This window comes from Amblyraja radiata, chromosome 40, assembly GCF_010909765.2.
Source record: "Amblyraja radiata isolate CabotCenter1 chromosome 40, sAmbRad1.1.pri, whole genome shotgun sequence".
Classification (NCBI taxonomy): Eukaryota; Metazoa; Chordata; class Chondrichthyes; order Rajiformes; family Rajidae; genus Amblyraja; species Amblyraja radiata.
In genome coordinates, this window is record NC_045995.1 from 15387389 (window position 1) to 15407839 (window position 20451).

A 20451-nucleotide genomic window follows, 5' to 3' on the forward strand; every position below is an offset into this window, starting at 1 on the left:
GTGACTAGAGGGAGCAGTTCCTTGAACAATATAATAATCTGCCATTATTATCGAGTCGAAAGCTACCTTACAGTCAGGAGGTGGGAGAAGAGGGACAAAAGATTGGGTTGGATCTCTGGAGGGAGATTACGCACGAAGATTTGTACCAGAAGAGGAACTGAAGACTGGTTCCTTGGAAGAGGAACTGAAGAAAATAGATCTCGGCCAGCCAGGTTTACTCCTGCAGCCTTTCCCATTACAGGTTATCGCCACAAGGTAGTGGAGCGGCGGCGGGCTGTGGGAGAGGAGAGGAGAGAGACTCCTCTATCCGGCCGGGGAGACTCAGGGCCCGGGGAGCGGCGACAGCAGATTGCCATCGAGCTACAGAGTTTGTGAACGCCTGTGGACATCATGGCTGAAGGTGGTGACTGGGGAGGTGATTCAGTGGCCTGTACATCAAAGGGACAAAAAGGTTTGTGAGCCTTGTGTGACATATATATGTTGCCCTGACAGTGCTTGTGCACCTAATGCAAGAAATGAGGTTCACACTGAAGTGGGAATAGGGAAGGGGCTGAGCCAGAGAGTTGACATTTACAGGGACAACACAGATGCAGGAATTGTCTGATAAATCAGCACTCTTTGTGGAAACAAATGATCTGAGTTGCTGCTAAAGTTAAGTCAGCGGTCCCTGACTTTCAGGGTCCCTACCTTGCACCGTCGACCCGTCCTCGCGGCCTACCAGCGGGCCTGGAGCGGCGTTTTCCTGAGGGACCGCCCAGCACCTTGGCTTCGGCTGCGGCACCGCGCTGGAGCACTATCGCGGAGCGGAGCGGGCGATGCCTTGTCCGGGTCGCCGCGCCGGAGCTCCGGTGAGCTGAAAACTGCAGGTGAACATCGCGGAGCTGCGGGTCTATGGAGCGGCCAGCCGCGGGCGGCAGCGCTGACTTTAACAACGGGAGCCTGGGATCTCTCGATGAGATCGCCAGTGGTGGAGCTCCAACCGGCGCGGCCTTGTCGGCTTCGGAAGCCGCGGTCTCTGGTAAGGAAGCGGCCGTTCCAGGTGTCCCAAGCCGCTGAGAGGACTCTCCCGACGCCGGAGCAACATCACCCGGCGAGAACGGCCTGGAACATCGGGCCTCTGTAGAGGCAACTGTGGAGGCCTCACTAGGCCCGACTATGGGTGAACTGGGGATGGGGGCTGGACATTGTGCCTTCCCTCATAATGGAAACCATTGTGGGGGGATGTTCTTTATGTTAAAGATCTTTATTATTGTTATGTTTTGTATTACCCTTTCTGGCTTAATCCCTCCCTTCACCACCTCCAGTTTAAATTCCAGTTGGAATATTTTGGAGGACCAAGCAACCAAGAATCAAGAACCAAGAGGTTTTAAATCAGAGTTTCCCCTCTCCTAGATGGACTGCCTTCCCAGGCTGACGAGCCCCATCTGCCCGAGACTCGTGGGGACGGGAGCGTCTACCTTCCCGTGCAGGTCTATAGCACCTGCCCACTGCCCAGAATCGTGAGAATTTCCGTACTCAACATTTGAAAGAGCTACGCAACAAGGTGCTGGAATGGAAGAGGTGATTACACCACAAGATAGTATTTCAAATATATCTACACAAAGATCAGGACATAAATCTGGTTCTATAACCAGTTCAGCATCAAGGGCCTCTGCTCGAATGGAAGTTGAAGTTGATCTAGCTGCACTCTCAATAGAATCGAATACCTTGGAGAAGAAACATGAGATTGAGCGACAAGAAGAACAGTTGAGAGAAGAGATGAGGCGGCAAGAAGAAGAGACGAGGTGTCGAAAAGAACACCTGGCACTAGCCACAAAAAAATTAATAAAATGGCAACGGCGCGGGCACATTGCGACGCCCCGTGTCTCCCAAGAATGGGAAATATAGTGACAATTCCCCTACCTGTTTCAAGGATGCTCACTCGGAGCATTCTTGTATCCATTTTGTACAGCCGACAGGAACTTCTGGACTTCGGTTCCTGCGGCTGCAACAACTTTCTGGGCGATCTCCGTCTTCCTCCTGAGCTCGTCAGAGCAACTGAGCACCCGAGCCACGGTGCTGGAGACCACCAGTGGACCCGCGGGGCTGGAGACCGCCAGTGGACCCGCGCTGCTGGAGACCGCCAGTGGACCCGCGGGGCTGGAGAAAGCCAGTGGACCCGCGGGGCTGGCGACCGCCAGTGGACCCGCGGGGCTGGAGAAAGCCAGTTGACCGCGGGGCTGGAGAAAGCCAGTGGACCCGCGGGGCTGGAGACCGCCAGTGGACCCGCGGGGCTGGAGACCGCCAGTGGACCCGCGGGGCTGGAGACCGCCAGTGGACCCGCGGGGCTGGAGACCGCCAGTGGACCCGCGGGGCTGGAGACCGCCAGTGGACCCGCGGGGCTGGAGAAAGCCAGTGGACCCGCGGGGCTGGAGAAAGCCACCGGAGCCACGGAGACACGGAGCAACGGAGCGGCAGAACACCAGCGCACACCAATCCAGCTCGGCCGACCGGAAGCACCAACAGACGGCGACGCATACGAAAGCACCGCCGGGGACGCAGAGGTGGGTTAAAGGCCAGGTTAGAGCTAGCCCCACACAGGCTAGGTTAGAGCTAGCCCCACACAGGCCAGGTTAGAGCTAGCCCCACACAGGCCAGGTTAGAGCTAGCCCCACACAGGCCAGGTTAGAGCTAGCCCCACACAGGCCAGGTTAGAGCTAGCCCCACACAGGCCAGGTTAGAGCTAGCCCCACACAGGCCAGGTTAGAGCTAGCCCCACACAGGCCAGGTTAGAGCTAGCCCCACACAGGCCAGATTAGAGCTAGCCCCACACAGGCCAGGTTAGAGCTAGCCCCACACAGGCCAGGTTAGAGCTAGCCCCACACAGGCCAGATTAGAGCTAGCCCCACACAGGCCATCTAGCCTTTTCCTCGCCAACGTGCGCTCACTGGCAAACAAAATGCATTAGTCCTACTCAGTGCCACGTACACGTCATAGACTGAATCAAAGACTGCAACTTCCGGATCTTCACGGAAACTTGGCTCAACATCGACGTTCCTGATAGCATCATCCAGCTAACGGAACGTCATTTACTCCGAGCGGACAGGACAACAGACTCCGGTAAGACCAGAGGTGGGGGTCTGTGCATTTATGTAAATAAAGCATGGTGCACGGACTCCACCATCATCGAGAGTCACTGCTCAGCTAACCTTGAGTTCATCTTGGTTAGATGCAGACCGTTCTATCTGCCCAGAGAGTTCACCTCCACTGTTGTGACTGCAGCCTATATCCCTCCTGATGCTAATGCCAAGCTTGCAATGAAAGAGCTGCATACTGCCATTAGCAAACAACAGACGCACAACCCCGAGGCAGCCTTCATTGTTGCGGGTGACTTCAATCACTCCAACCTGAAGACTGTACTCCCCAAATTCCACCAACATGTATCCTTCCCCACTAGAGTAGACAAGACACTGGACAAAGTCTACACTAACATGGCTGAAGCTTACAAAGCCGTCCCCCTCCCCCACCTTGGTCAGTCTGATCACCTCTCATTGTTCCTGCTCCCTAAGTACTCCCCACTCATCAGACGGGTTAAACCAACTGTGAGGACAGTTAAAGTCTGGTCAGAGGAAGCGGACTCCACACTTCAGCAGTGTTTTGGAAACATTGACTGGAAGGCGTTTGCAGCCCAGGCCACCCTCGACTCCCACACGGACATTGATTCCTACACATCCTCTGTTCTGGACTTTATAAACTCCACCATCAATAGTGTCACCTCCCTCAAACGGGTGACCATATTCCCGAATCAGAAGCCATGGATGAACAGGGCTAACCTGAAGAGGGGCATCAAGGCCAAGCACTGCCATAAGCTCAGGATTGAGGAGCACTTCAACAACAACTCTGACCCCCGACACATGTTGCAAGGCATCCAGAGCCATCACGGACTATAGACCCACCAACACCACCCCCACATCCAGCGACGCCTCCTTCCTTGAGGAGCTTAACCACTTCTATGGCTGCTTCGACAGGGACAATCTAGAGACAGCCATCAAGGCTGTGCTCCCTGCTGATCACCAACCCCTCACACTCACCCCCTATGACGTGTACGTGGCACTGAGTAGGACTAATGCACGTAAGGCTGCTGGCCCTGACGGCATTCCCGGGCACGTCCTCAGGGCTAGTGCTGCGCAGCTGACAGACGTCTGGACTGACATCTTCAACCTGTCACTTGAATGAATGAAAACTTTATTGTCATTCAGATATACACCTAGACACAGTGCACCTTGAACGAAATTTCGTTGCATTTGACTCTCCAATCAGGTAAATAGTAAAAGTAAAAGTGCTAGGTGCGTCCATAAAAATGCCTCATGTGCATGGGTCTGTAAAATAAATATATATAAAAAGTTTTTAAAAAGTGTCGATATTTAAAAAGTTCTAGCCTCGGTTTTGTTGATTGTTCAGTAATCTTATGGCCTGGGGGATGAAGCTGTTGCAGAACCTGGCTGTCCCGCTCTTCATGCTGCGGTACCTCCTCCCAGAGTTAAGCAGTATAAACAGTCCGAATTGTGGGTGTGTGGGGGCTCTGGTAATGCCCTTAGCTCTAATCAGACAGCGCTTGTACCCCATGTCCATGATTGAAGGAAGAGAAGTCCCAATGATTTTTTCCGCTGTCCTCACCACTCTCTGAAGGCACTTCCAGTCCGCAGCTGTACAGCTGCCGCACCACGTAGAGATGCAGCTTGTCATGACCGACTCAATTGTGCTTCTGTAGAAAGTGGCGAGGATGGGAGGGTGGAGGTGTAAACTTCTCAACCTGCGGAGGAAGTACAACCGCTGCTGTGCCCGTTTTGCCAGAGATGTAATGTTTGTGGACCAGTTTAAGGTGTCCGTTATATGCACCCCCAGGAACTTGATCTTTTTCACCTGCTCCACTGCTGAGTTGTTGATGCAAAGTGGAGTGTGACTGGGCTGAATTTTCCTTCTGAAATCGACGACAATCTCCTTGGTTTTGTTCACATTTAGGAGAAGGTTGTTCCTGCTGCACCAGCTCACGAGCTGTTCCACCTCCTCTCTATATGCCTGGTCGTCGTTATTGCGGATGAGGCCCACTACTGTTGTGTCATCCGCGTATTTGATGATATGGTTAGTAGTGGACCTGGCGACACAGTCACGTGTCATCAATGTGAAGAGCAGCGGACTCAGGACACAGCCCTGAGGGGATCCGGTGCTCAGTGTGATGACCGAGGAGGTGTTCTTCCCCACCCGCACAGACTGGGGTCTTTCAGAAAGGAAATCCAGGATCCAGTTGCATAGTATGGTATTGAAACCTAGGGGTGCCAGTTTGCTCACCAGATGCTGGGGGATTATCGTGTTAAATGCTGAGCTGAAATCAACAAACAGCATCCGCACGTGGGTGTTCCTCTCCTCCAGGTGTTGTAGGCTCAGGTGGACTACAGAGGAAATAGCATCCTCTGTGGAGCGGTTCGGGCGATAAGCAAACTGGAACGGGTCAAAACTGGAGGGGAGTTTAGAGACCATGTGCTGCTTAATAAGCCTCTCAAAGCACTTCATTATTATTGGTGTGAGTGCTACGGGGCGGTAATCATTCAGGCAGGTTATTGTAGACTTTTTGGGAACTGGTATGATGGTGGCTGTCTTGAAACATGATGGAACAATGGCCTGGTTCAGGGAGCTGTTAAAAATGTCTGTCAGAACCAGAGCCAGCTGGTCGGCACATCCCCTAAGCAGACGCCCCGGTATGTTATCCGGTCCGGCTGCCTTTCGCTGGTCAATACCCTCCAGGATTTTGCGGACTTCAGCAGTTTCAAAAGACAGCGTCTGTTCTCCTGGTTGAGGCTCTAATTTCCTCATTGTAGTGGTGTTCAGTGCCTCAAACCTGCCGAAATGATTATTTAGTTCATTTAGAAAGTCTGTGTCATCCTTACAAGACATCTGAGGGGCCTTGTAGTTTGTTATGGCCCGGATGCCTTCCCACATGTTCCTGGTGTTGGTATCATCCTGGAAGAAACCCTGGATTTTCTGTCCGTGGGCGCGCTTTGCTTTCTTAATTTCGCGGTTGAGGTTGGCTCTCGCTGTTCTCAGAGCTCCCAAATCACCAGATTTAAAAGCCGCATTTCGTGCTTTCAGCATGGCACGCACCTCTGCAGTAATCCAAGGTTTGTGGTTGGCCCGGGTTGTGATGTTCCTGATGACAGTGACGTCCTCCATGCACTTCTGTATGTAGCCCGACACTGACATGGCATACTCATCCACATTGATGTTTTCGTTATGAGTGGCTGCTGTCCTGAACATGTCCCAGTCCGTGCACTCAAAGCAGTCCTGGAGTGCTTCTGTAGCTCCCTCAGACCAGACTCTAACCTGCTTCACAGTGGGTTTCTCTCTGATCAGAAGGGGCTTATAGGCTGGGATGAGCATTACAGAGAGGTGGTCAGAGGAGCCGAGGTGAGGCCGGGGTACTGCTCTGAAAGCCTGCTTGATGTTACTGTAGACCCGGTCCAGCGTATTCTCTCCACGTGTAGCAAAGTCCACATATTGATGGAAATGAGGGAGGACAGTCTTCATGTTGGCCTGGTTAAAGTCCCCAGCAACAATGACAACGCCCTCTGGATGATTTCTTTGCAGCTCACTGATGGAACGGTAGAGAATACGCAGAGCCTCCTTAGTGTTGGCTGCGGGGGGGATGTATACAGCAGTAATGCTAACCACAGTAAACTCCCGTGGCAGATAGAATGGCCTGCATTTCACAGTCAAAAACTCTATGTCCGGAGAGCAGTGGCTGGAAACAGCGGTAGCATTATTACACCAGCTGTTGTTTGTGTAGATGCACACACCCCCACTTGCCCAAGCAGTTGTCCCCACGTGCCTTAAAACCACCTCCATCGTGCCAGTGCCAAAACACTCCACTGTGGCAAGCCTCCACGACTTCCGCCCAGTTGCACTTACCCCCATCATCACTAAGTGCTTCGAGAGGCTGGTCCTGGCACACCTCAAAGGCTGCCTACCCCCCACACTGGACCCCTATCAGTTTGCCTACCGCAAGAATAGTGCGGAGGATGCCATCTCAACGGCACTTCACTCCACCCTCTCCCACCTCGACAACAGAGACACTTACGTAAGAATGCTGCTCATCGATTACAGCTCAGCATTCAACACCATTATACCATCTAAACTGATCACCAAACTCGGTAACCTGGGCATCGACCCCTCCCTCTGCAACTGGATACTGGACTTTCTAACCAACTTTCTAACCTGTTAGGTTAGACAAGCACACCTCTTCAACCCTCACCCTGAACACCGGCGTTCCACAGGGCTGTGTGCTGAGCCCCCTCCTCTACTCCCTCTTCACCTACGACTGCATACCTGTACATGGTACTAACACCATCATCAAGTATGCAGATGATACAACGGTGATTGGCCTCATCAGCGACAACAATGAGTCGGCCTATAGGGAGGAGGTCCAGCTCCTAGCAGCATGGTGCGCTGACAACAACCTGGCCCTTAACTCCAAGAAGACCAAGGAGCTCATTGTGGACTACAGAAGGTCTAGGGGTGGCACGCACACCCCCATCCACATTAACGGGATGGAGGTGGAACGTGTTTCCAGCTTCAGGTTCCTGGGGGTCAACATCTCCGATGACCTCTCTTGGACCCACAATACCTCAACTCTGATCAAGAAGGCTCACCAGCATCTCTTCTTCCTGAGGAGACTGAAGAAGGTCCATCTGTCTCCTCAGATCCTGGTGAACTTCTACCGCTGCACCATCGAGAGCATCCTTACCAACTGTATCACAGTATGGTATGGCAACTGCTCTGTCTCCGACCGGAAAGCACTGCAGAGGGTGGTGAAAATTGCCCAAAGCATCACCGGTTCCTCGCTCTCCTCCATTCAGTCTGTCCAAAGCAGGCGTTGTCTGCGGAGGGCGCTCAGCATCACCAAGGACTGCTCTCACTCCAACCATGGACTGTTTACCCTCCTACCATCCGGGAGGTGCTACAGATCTCTCCGTTGCCGGACCAGCAGGTCCAGGAACAGCTTCTTCCCTGCGGCTGTCACTCTACTCAACAATGTACCTCGGTGACTGCCAATCACCCCCCCCACCCTCCCGGACACTCCTCCCACAGGAAAACACTATGTCTGTATACATGTAAATAGTTTATTTATTGAAATCATATTCTATGTCGCTCTTCCAGGGAGATGCTAACTGCATTTTGTTGTCTCTGTACTGTACACTGACAATGACAATTAAAGTTGAATCTGAATCTGAATCTGAAAGTTGCCGGTTGCCAAATCGATGAAGGAGATAATGAAAAGTGAGGGTTTGTAGATTAACCCTTATTGCCATTTTGCAGAATGATCTGCGTTGGAATGGTCAAACTCATCATGCAACGGTGAAAGCAACAGGTGTCCTAAATTTTCTGAGTCGCAACTTTCAACATTGTTCAACTTCTGTCAAGGAGAAGTTAGACTTCACCCTCGTTAGACCTCATTTGGACTACGCAGTTGCAGCATGGGACCCATACACAAATAAAAACATTTCTTCCATCGAACGTGTCCAAAGACAGGCAGCTCGATTTGTTACTAACACCTATGAGAGAGAAGCGAGTGTCACCAAACTTCTGAATTCTCTGCGGTGGAACCCTCTGCAAGACAGACGTGAAGTTCACTGTTTGACCTGTTTTTACAAAATGTTAAATGGTCAGCTCGACATAGATTACAAGACCTACACCAAACCCAAACCAATTAGGAGCAGACGAGGGTATTCGATCCAATTTGTGATTCCAGCTACAAAGACAGATGTGTACAGCAATTCGTTCTTCCCCCGCACAATTAAAGCATGGAATAATCTCCACCCTACTATAGTTACCCAACCAGATGCAATTAAATTTAAAGTAGCTCTTTCTTCCCAATAACCTTTTCTGGCTTAAGTCCTCCCTCCACCACCTCCAGTTTAAATTCCATTCGGAATATTTTGGAGGACCGAGAAACCAAGAACCATTTATAATCTTCACTACACATACGTACATGCCATCCGTTACATGGTATTACGGTACTACACAGCTTCAAACCCAAGATGGCGCCTGCCTGTGGCAACTTTCGCGGAGCACCAGAACATAAAAGGTTCACCTACAACTTCTACCAACTTACCTGCATCAGGGAAATGGCAGTAATCGGTGCCGTTTCAGACAAGCTGCTTGGGCAACTGAAAGCGCTGGCAATTTCATGATCTCCCACAGCTGCGGGAGCCCCGGACTTTAAACTTTCCCACGCTGGCTGTGAAAATCCCGACCCGACTGAGGATCCCAGGAACGGTACCTGGAAACCTCGGGATGACCTCCAGAGCCGACGGACTGGATCTCCCAGAAACAATGAAGCTGGAGCTGCCGACTTTGGGGGAACCCCTGTCTGTAACGGAGCTGGAGCTGGAGCTGCCGTCTGTGAAGGAATCTCCGTTCCAGCGCAGGTCCGCAGAAACAGCAGGTACAGTAAACACAGTACCTGGAAACAAAGGGGAAGCCTCCATTGTGTCCGGAAACGTGGCAGACAGGCAGGACTTCAGGTCAGAATGAAGCGCAGGGGACTTCGGCCCCCTCTCCCTACTATCCTACTGGCCAACATAGTCCCTTGAAAATAAAGTGGAGGACTTAAAGGCAAGGCTGCTTTACCAAAGGGAGCTGAGGGAATGCTCTGTGTTCTGTTTCACACAGACATAGCTCACCCCCAGCTCCGCAGACTCAGCGGTCCAGCCTGAAGGATTCTCCATCCACCGTATGGACCATACACTGGCATCTGGGAAAGGGAGAGGAGGGGGTGTCTGCCTCGTGGTCAACTCTGTGTGGTGCTCAGACGTGGCAGTCCTGTCCAACTCCTGCTCTCCACACCTGGAACATCTGGCGGTGAAGTGCCGTCCCTTCTACCTCCCAAGGGAATTCACCTCCATCATCCTGACCGCGGTCTACATCCCACCCAAGCAAACGTCCGTCTGGCACTGAAGGAGCTGGTCAACAAACACCAGACGTCTTACCCAGAGGCATTTACCACCATTGCTGGGGACTTCAATAAGGCAAACCTAAAGAAATCACTCCCTAACTTCCACCAACATGTCTCCTGCTTCACCAGAGCACCAAACACCCTCGACCACTGCTACACCACCATCAAGAATGCCTATCGTTCTATCCCACACCCTCACTTCGGTAAATCCGACCATACTTCTTCCTGCCTACAGGCAGCAATTAAAGAGCGCACCCCCAGAGGTGAGGACAGTACAGAGCTGGTCGGGGGGGGGGGGGGGGGGGCAGAGGAACAACTCCACGACCACAGAACCACGACCGGAGCACCTGCAGGAAGACAGGCAAATCATACATTCCTGTGTACCCGACTAACCGTCCACAAACACTGAATCCATGACACTGCCCAGTGTCAACAATACCAAAGTCACTGCAAAGATGTAATGTCATGCCTTTATCAGACTTCCAAAGAATTCACAACGAAGAAACTGTCATGAAAACAAACTCCAAGTTACATCGATTTCGTGGGTGGGAGTGGGGGCGGGGGGGTGGGTGGGGGTGGGGGGGCAAGAAGGCTGCCAGCATCATCAAGGACCCCACACCATCCTGACACACACTCATCTCTCCACTGCCATCAGGTAGAAGGTACAGGAGCCTGAAATCTGGTACATCCAGTTTCAGGAACAGCTTCTTCCCCACAGCTAACAGGCGATTAAACACAACTTCAAACAAACTGTGAACTATAACAGCTTATTGCACTTTATCTGTTTATTCATGTGTGTATATGTATATATTCTATGGTATATGGACACACTGATCTGATCTGCATTCCTGCCTACAATATGCAGCAAGCAAGAATTTCATTGTCCTATCTGGGTCAGCCCATGATCATATTGAATGGTGGTGCAGGCTCGAAGGGCCGAATGGCCTACTGCATCTATTTTCTATGTTTCTATGACAATAAACTCTCTTCTTGACTTCTTATTAGTGGGGAAGTGCCGCTCCTTCTGGGCATTGATGCATTCCGCGATATGAACTTAGTCTCCTTCGGCAAAACTGTGTTCCAGCTGTCTACCTCTCAAAGTCCCACCCAACAACTACTCGAATAATACAAAGACATTTGTGATAACCAGCTGGACAAGCTTTCCACAGAATACATCATTGTATCCGACAAGGAAGTTATACCTGTCGTTTGTTCTCCTCACCGAATCCCGCACACAATGAAGGACCACGTCAAAGCTGAACTTGACAGAATGGAAACACTGGGTGTGAGAGTCCCTGTCAATGACCCCTCCTCCTGGGTCTCTACCATGGTCGCAGCAGTCAAGAAGAACAAAGACAAAATAAGGATTTGTATTAACCCTAAAGACTTAAACATTGCCATCAAATGACCACACCAGCCGATGTGGACGGTGGAAGAGGTCGCAGCCAGCCTGGGTAAAGCCACAGTTTTCTCTGTCCTAGATGCAAAAAACGCATTTTGGCACATACCCCTAGATCAGGCATCCACCATGTTAACCACATTCGCAACACCCTATGGACGCTACCGATTCTTATGAATGCCATTTGGCATCAATTTCACCAGTGAAGTTTTCCAATGTACTATGGAACAACTCTTTACTGGCTACCCATGCACCATAATCATGGATGACATCCTGATCACCGGGCGCAACGCACAAGAACATGACTCAAACCTGAAACAAGTCCTGGATCGTGCTAGATAAGTCAATCTCAAACTCAACCCCCTCAAGAGCAGGTTTCGGGTCGAGGAAGTGACTTATGTGGGCCACATGTTCACCAACAACGGACTCAGGCCAGACCCATCTAAAACCATTGCCATCAACAAAATGCCAGCACCTACGGGTGGGATGTGACGGCTCTACAACGATTTCTAGGCACGGTGAACTACCTGGGAAAATTCATCCCAAACTTCAGCGAACTGTCAGCCCCGCTGTGACAACTGGCCCACAATCATACACACTGGTCCTGGCACCAACACCTGCACCCGCACCACCACCAGCACCTGAACCAGTACCTGCACCAGTACCTGCCCCTGCACGCTGAGCTGAATGATCAAGGACTTTATCTTTGGCGACCCGATCACGGTTGAAACCGATCAGCAGCCCCTGGTCAGTATCCTCAGTAAACTGATCCACACAGCACCAGTGAGTGTACAACGCATGATGATGGAACTACAGAGATATGGCATCAGACTAACCTACAAACGCGGTTAGGACATGCACTAAGCTGACACCCTCTCATGGGCACCTCACCCAACCTGTGAAAAACACCTGTCTGATGATGAGCATGAGGGGTACACGGTTATGATGGTCTCTCTTGCCTTCCATCTGCGGACTTAGACATCCTAGTGGCAAAAACAGCTGCAGACGAAACGCTACAATCGCTGGCCACTGTCGCCCGCTGCGGCTGGCCAGATAATCAGCACCACCTGCCGCAGGCTGTCCACCCATTCTACCCTGTCCGCGATGAACTGGTCATTCAAGACGGCATTATAATGAATGGACATAAGGCAATTATCCCGACGTCTCTTCACAGCAAGTACTTTGATATTGTCCATGGGGGGGCCATCCCTCCATCGGAGGAGGAGCCATCTTGGTGAACGGCTGCTAGCCAGCAGCCGTCCGTCTTAAATTCGTTTTTTTAAATAGTTTTTAGTGAGTCCTGTTTTTTTGTTTGTAGGGGATATGGTCTTTTAATGTGGGGGGGTAGGTGTTACTTTATTTATAGGTCCCTACCTGGTCGGTGTGGCAGCCTTTTTTCCGGGCTGCCCGTCGACCCGTCCTCGTGGCCTACCAGCGGGCTTGGAGCGCCGTTTCTTGGCGGGAACCACCCAGCACCTCGGCCTGGGTGGCGGCACAGCATTGGAGCGCTGGAGCGGAGCGGAGCGGGCGATGCCTTGCCTGGGTCGCCGCGCTGGAGCTCTGGCGAGCTGGACCGCCGTGAGCAACATCTCCGGGCTGCGGGTTTGCGGAGCGGAGAGGCGGCGTGCGTAGAGGCGGCAAGGCGGCAGTGCGGAGAGCGGGCGCCGACTTTTTCATCTGGAGCCTGGGAGCGCCAAACCGGCGCGGCCTTGTCGGCTTCGGCAGCCGCGGGCTCCAACCAAGAAGCGGCCGTTCCAAGTGGCCCAGCCGCCGAAAGGACTCTCCCGACGCCGGGGCAAGACCACCCGGTGAGAACGGCCAGGGACATCGGGCCTCCGTACAGGCAATTGCGGTGGCCTCAATAGGCCTGACTTTGGGGTGAACATGGGGTGGGGACTGGACATTGTGCCTTCCCCCACAGTGCTATCCACTGTGGGGGGATGATTTTTTTGTCTAATTGTAGTCCTGTAGGTCTGTGTCCAAGATGGCTGCCGTGAAGAGAGAGTGGACGCTGGCGCGCTTTGGCTGCCGCTGCTCTCTTTTCACACTGTGTTTTTGATTTTCTGTTTTTGGATTGAATTCTGTTTTTAATTTGTGTCACTGTGATGTCTTTAATTACTTGTTTTATTCCGATTATATGTTTTTATTCCGATTACTATGTAAGGTGTCCTTGAGATGTATGAAAGGCGCCCATTAAATAAAATGTATTATTATTATTATTATCCCACTGCAGAAATAACCCTCCAACATGCAACAGTTATGCTTTTCTGGCCTGACGGCTGACTACATTCTCGAGAAAGTTGCTGCCTGATTTGCAATAGCCTGACCCCGCATCAACAGAAGTAACCACTTCTTCCGCACCCCACACCGGACTTACCCTGGTCCACAGTAGCAGACGACATCTTTGAGTAGCATGGCAAACAATACCTGGTTCTAGTCAATTCATAGAAACATAGAAAATAGGTGCAGGAGTAGGTCATTCGGCCCATCGAGCCTGCACCGCCATTCAATATGATCATGGCTGATCATCCAACTCAGTATCCCATCCCTGCCTTCTATCCATACCCCCTGATCCCTTTAGCCACAAGGGCCACATCTAACTCCCTCTTAAATATTGCCAATGAACTGGCCTCAACTACCTTTTGTGGCAGAGAATTCCAGAGATTCACCAATCTCTGTGAAATATGTTTTCTTCATCTCGATCCTAAAAGATTTCCCCCTTATCGTTAAACTGTGACCCCTTGTTCTGGACTTGTTCTTGTTCGGGAACAATCTTCCTGCATCTAGCCTGTCCAACCCCCTAAGAATTTTGTAAGTTTCTATAAGATCCCCCCTCAATCTTCTAAATTCTAGCGAGTACAAGCCGAGTCTATCCAGTCTTTCTTCATATGAAAGTCCAGACATCCCAGGAATCAGTCTGGTGAACCTTCTCTGTACTCCCTCTTTGGCAAGAATGTCTTTCCTCAGATTAGGAGACCAAAACTGTACGCAATACTCCAGGTGTAGTCTCACCAAGACCCTGTACAACTGCAGTAGAACCTCCCTGCTCCTATACTCAAATCCTTTTGCTACTCGGGATGGTTTGAAGTCGACTTGCTCAGTGCCCCGACCTCAGCCATGGTCATTCAAAAACTGACTTGCTACTTCTCTGTCCATGGAGCCCCCCTAAAGCTGCTCTCAGACAATGGAACTCAATTCTCCAGTCAGTTCTTCAGGGATTTGGTGAAACGCTGGGACTTTCACCTCACCATCAGCAGCCCCGATTACCCACAGTCCAACGGCCTGGCCGTGCGAGCGGTAAGAAGTGCAAACGAACTAATGGAACGCTCACACAGGGTTGTCTCTGATGTCTATCTCGACTTACTCAACCAACGGAACATTGTCCGTGACCCTCTCCTGGGATCTTTGGCCGAATGACTCATGTCACAGTGAACCCGCTCCACCCTGCCTATGGCCAAGCAACTACTAGAACCACAAGTTCGTGCACCGTCAGTGATCCAATCCCAGCTCCAACGCCGCCGCGAGATAGAAAGAATATATTAATACAAAACCAGCTCTTGGCTTCAACCGCTCAACAAGGGACAGGTTGTCTGTTTACAGTCACTCCAAGGTTACCATCGCATCGGAGTCATTCTGGGGTCAACCGCAGAGCCATGCTCGCACCTGGTCAATATTGACAACAGTGTCTATCAGCGAACCTGGCAACAGCTACTCCCATTTAATAGAAACATAGAAACATAGACAATAGGTGCAGGAGTAGGCCATTCGGCCCTTCGAGTCTGCACCGACATTCAATATGATCATGGCTGATCATCCAACTCAGTATCCTGTACCTGCCTTCTCTCCATACCCCCTGATCCCTTTAGCCACAAAAGCCACATCTAACTCCCTCTTAAATATAGCCAATGAACTGTCCTCAACTACCTTCTGTGGCAGAGAATTCAGGAGATTCACCACTCTCTGTGTGAAAAATGTTTTTCTCATCTCGGTCCTAAAAGATTTCCCCCTTATCCTTAAACTGTCACCCCTTGTTCTGGACTTCTCCAACATCGGGAATAATCTTCCTGCATCTAGCCTGTCCAACCCCTTAAGAATTTTGTAAGTTTCTATAAGATCCCCTCTCAATTTTCTAAATTCTAATGAGTATAAGCCGAGTCAATCCAGTCTTTCTTCATATGAAAGTCCTGACATCCTAGGAATCAGTCTGGTCTGTACTCCCTCTATGTAAAGAATGTCTTTCCTCAGATTAGGAGACCAAAACTGTACGCAATACTCCAGGTGTGGTCTCACTAAGACCCTTTACAACTGCAGTAGAACCTCCCTGCTCCTATACCCAAATCCTTTTGCTATGAATGCTAACATACCATTCGCTTTCTTCACTGCCTGCTGCACCTGCATGCCTACTTTCAATGACTGGTGTACCATGACACCCAGGTCTCGTTGTATCTCCCCTTTTCCTAATCTATTACCATTCAGATATTAGTCTGCTTTCCTGTTTTTGCCACCAAAGTGGATAACCTCACATTTATCCACATTATACTGCATATGCCATGCATTTGCCCACTCACCCAGCCTATCCAAGTCACCTTGCAGCCTCCTAGCATCCTCCTCACAGCTAACACTGCCCCCCAGCTTTGTGTCATCCGCAAACTTGGAGATGTTGCACTCAATTCCCTCGTCCAAATCATTAATATATATTGTAAATAGCTGGGGTCCCAGCACTGAGCCTTGCGGTACCCCACTAGTCACTGCCTGCCATTGTGAAAAGGACCAGTTTACTCCTACTCTTTACTTCCTGTCTGCCAGCCAGTTTTCTATCCACATCAATACTGAACCCCCAATACCATGTGCTTTAAGTTTGTATACTAATCTCTTATGTGGGACCTTGTCGAAAGCCTTCTGAAAGTCCAGATATAACACATCCACTGGTTCTCCCGGCACGTCCTTACCTGGACCAGCCTGCCAGTCTTCCCTCATGCTCCGCCAACGCCATTCCAGCGATTCCTCTGCCGGAGCCACCACCATCCCTGCCTTCCCCATTGCCCCCATCTCCACCTGTGTCTTCTCCACCGCCCACGTTCATCCCATAAGGGACTTGCTCCTTCAGAGAAGGATGAGGTGCACGAGGGGTACTACTGTACACGTGCAGGTCGTGTCTGCAAACCAAACTCGCTGATTGGAACATTCACCGGCTAGACTTGAAGTGTGCATGGCCCGTCTCATTATATGTGTTCACATATGCACAAGCATGTACACGTAAAATAATAAATGCTCACACCTTATACTGGTGTTTTACAATATGCTCCACTAAGCACTCTATATATGCTTTGCTTCTTTAAGAGGAAGGATGGAGATTAACCCTTAATAATCCATACCATTGATAATCCCCACTACACATATGTGCATGCCACCCATTACATGGTATTACGGTACTACACAAGCTTTACACTAGCAAGGTCAGTTTGCTCTCACTCTCTCTCTCTCTCACAAGCCACGCTGAGCTGAATGAGAACGCTGGAAGTTTATATGTTCCTGCTTACTTTTGGAATAAAGACTGATCTTTTACCATGTGTGTTAGTGTGGAATAATCATAAACAGCGTTCAAGATGCAGCTCTAAAGCATCTGATGCGATGAACTCTTATTTGAGAAAAGTAACTGCTCAAAAGGAAACAACAGCTAAACCAATTCTGCAGCCAGAGGATATCCGGCCTCGGGACTCAGAACTAGCACATGGCCAAAAGATGGACAAACTTCATCTCAGCAAGTGGGTGCTAGACTGATGCAAACCTACTGATGGGGCATCTGTAGAGGCTCGGGACAAACCAACAGCTCAGTATGCTCGCTATTCCGTGGCCTGATACACAGGGTCGAGCATGTCAGTGTTATCATCAGAGACCTGTCTATCATTCATTTGCGACAAGCCAAGAATCTCAAGATGGATTACATGAATTGGCGGAGGAGCAAGTTGAATTCAACAAGCTCATAGCTAAACAAAATCTCTCTTTCACCCTCCCACCAATAGCAATTCTTACATATAATGTTGATCCTTTCTGATATGAAGCTTTCATAACGGCGTTTGAAGAAGTAGTAGAAATGACAATTACTGATGAAAAAGAGCGCTAACGATTTCTGGCATATTACACAAGCGGAAGTGCTAAGGTACTTGTATAAAGTTGTCAAAATAAGCCTAACAGCCAAGGCTAACAAGAGGCAAGAAGGTTACTTAAAGAGCGTTATGGTAATAGACAATAGGTGGACGAATTGGCCATTCGGCCCTTCGAGCCAGCACCGCCATTCAATATGATCATGGCTGATCATCCTCAGTCAGTACCCCGTTTCTGCCTTCTCCCCATATCTCCTGACTCCACTATCTTTAAGAGACCTATCTAGCTCTCTCTTGAAAGTATCCAGAGAACCGGCCTCCACCGCCCTTTGAGGCAGAGAATTCCACGAACTCACAACTTTCTGTAAGAAAACATTTTTCCTCGTCTCCGTTCTGACTGGCTTACTCCTTATCCTTAAACTGTGGCCCCTGGTTCTGGACTCCCCCAACATCGGGAACACGTTTCCTGCCTCCAGCATGTCCAAACCGTTAACAACCTTATATGTTTCAATAAGATCCCCTCTCATCCTTCTAAACTCCAGAGTGTACAAGCCCAGCCGCTCTATTCTCTCAGCATATGATAGTCCTGCCATCCCAGGATTAACCTTGTAAACCTACATTGCACTCCCTCAATAGCACGAATGTCCTCCCTCAAATTAGGGGACCAAAACTGCGCACAATACTCCAGGTGTGGTGTCACTTGGGCTCTGTACAACTGCAGAAGGACCTCTTTGCTCCTATACACGACTACTCTTGTTATAAAGGCCAACATGCCATTTACTTTCTTCACTGCCTGCTGTACCTGCATGCTTAATTTCATAGACTGATGAACAAGGACCACCAGATCCCGTTGTACTTCCCCTTTTCCCAACTTGATGCCATTTAGATAGTTATCTGCCTTCTGTTTTTGATACCAAGGTGGATAACCTCACATTTATCTGCATTAAACTTCATCTGCCATGCATCTGCCCACTCCCCCAACCTGTCCAAATCACCCTGCATTCTCATAGAATCCTCCACACAGTTCACACTGCCACCCAGCTTTGTGTCATCTGCAAATTTGCTAATGTTACTTTGAACAGAGGATTCCTAACGTATACATGGAGAAGGCCTACGCTTGGAAAGATATCAAGCCAGAAGATGTGGAGGCATTGATTTTGCAAAATTTAGAGGTTGGTGTAGCTCGATGAAAAATCTCAACCACATGGGGGAGATGAATTTTGTTAGTAATACTAGAGCCATCATTCTAAAACTGCCCAGCTGACTGAGAGAAAAGTGGTGAGATAAAGCAGGCCGAATAATGGAAACCGGAGCAAATAGAACAGAAGGAGAAGCCAGCTACTAGTGATGCTGTCACCTCACCTCAAGTAACTGCTCAAATTGGGGCCGGGGTAGAAGCCTGTATCTTCTCTATCTTACCAGTTCAGGTAAGGAATAGCAAGACGAATACAGTGTTGCAAACATATGCATTTTTAGATCACGGAAGTTTGGCTACCTTCTGCATAGAAGGCTTGATGAGAAGGCTGGACATCACAGGAGAGGAGATTAAGATTCGGTTGCATACCATGAATAAAGAGGAGTCCGTTAATCATTACCTCACAAGTATGGAAATATCTAGTCTGGATGAAGATAATTTTATACCAATATCTGAAGTGTTTACACATGAAACCATGCCTATTGGTCATCAAAATATACCCAGTCATGAGGACTTGTGACAATGGCCTTACTTGAAGGATGTAAAAATATCTAAAATAGATTCTGATATTGACCTACTTATCGGAACGAATGCATTGAAGGCATTGGAACCGATACAGATTGTGAGGAGCCAAGGACCGTTTGCTGTGAAGACCCTATTTGGATGGGTTATCTATGGCTCCTTGAGAAGGAACAATGAAAGCGGGAACCAGAAGAACTACCCTGCCGCTGGTGTTAATCAAATATCTACTGGTAAATTAGAAAAGCTATTGTTCAAGCAATACAATCATGACTTCAATGAAAGAACTAGTAAGGAATCTGAAGAAATGTCCAGGGAAGAGTTAAAGTTCTTGGATATTATGAACTACTAGCGTGGCGTCCGCAGCCTGGGATCCCTCTTACAGGCAATCCCCACCAGATGCGAGCCGTGACCAAGACTGGATGTTCATCTCCTCCTGTCATGCCGTGGATAATTTTGGCACTCACAACAGTCATCTACCTCTGTGCACCTAGCCCACGGCTAACCGCTATCACGGAGTTCTCAGTCCCTCCGCTCGGCATCATGTTCAAATATTCAACTTTGCAGCTGATTGAACTCTTCAACTACTCCATCCCATTTTGCAGCCCAGTCATCAAACAGCTCGGACTTCTACGTCGACCCCGTTACATCCACAGAGGCTCTCGCCGCAAGTTTGTTTACTTCCACCACGGACAATCCATTCCATCCATCTGGTCACCTGCACCCTCTGTCGCACCTCTGCCACGGCATCAGAGTGCTGCCGCCACTGGAACACATAGCGCTGAACACACCGTCAGGCTGCACAGAAAACCTGGACTGGACTCCAGTGCTCTCCGCCCTTCACATACACCTTCACATACACAGGCTAGCAATGGAAGAGCTGCAAGCTGCTATCAGCAAACAACTAACTGCACACCCAGAGGGGGCTTTTATTGTTGCGGGTGATTTTAACCACTCCAACCTTAAAACTGTACTCTCCAGATTCCACCAGCATGTCTTCTGCCCAACCAGAGGAAACAATATTCTGGACTTAGTATATACTAATATTACTGAAGCCTACAAAGCCCTCCCCCCTCCCCCACCTGGGCCAGTCTGACCTCTCTCTGTTCCTGCTCCCCAAATACACACCTCTGATCAGACGTGTGAAACCTACCGTGAGGACAGTGATGGTTTGGCCTGAGGGGGCTGTCTCTGTTTTACACGGCCACCGATGCGACCACCGACAGGGCCACAGACACCGCCACCG

The 20451-nt window shown here is 49.9% G+C and overlaps 1 long non-coding RNA gene across 1 annotated transcript; it reads left to right on the forward strand.

Moving 5' to 3' along the window:
* The first annotated feature begins 285 nt into the window (after positions 1-285).
* LOC116967611 lies at positions 286-19601 on the forward strand. Its single transcript, XR_004410272.1, has 4 exons — positions 286-451; positions 1577-1579; positions 9485-9492; positions 19591-19601. It is a non-coding gene; the product is annotated as an uncharacterized LOC116967611 (long non-coding RNA).
* Positions 19602-20451: the final 850 nt, after the last annotated feature.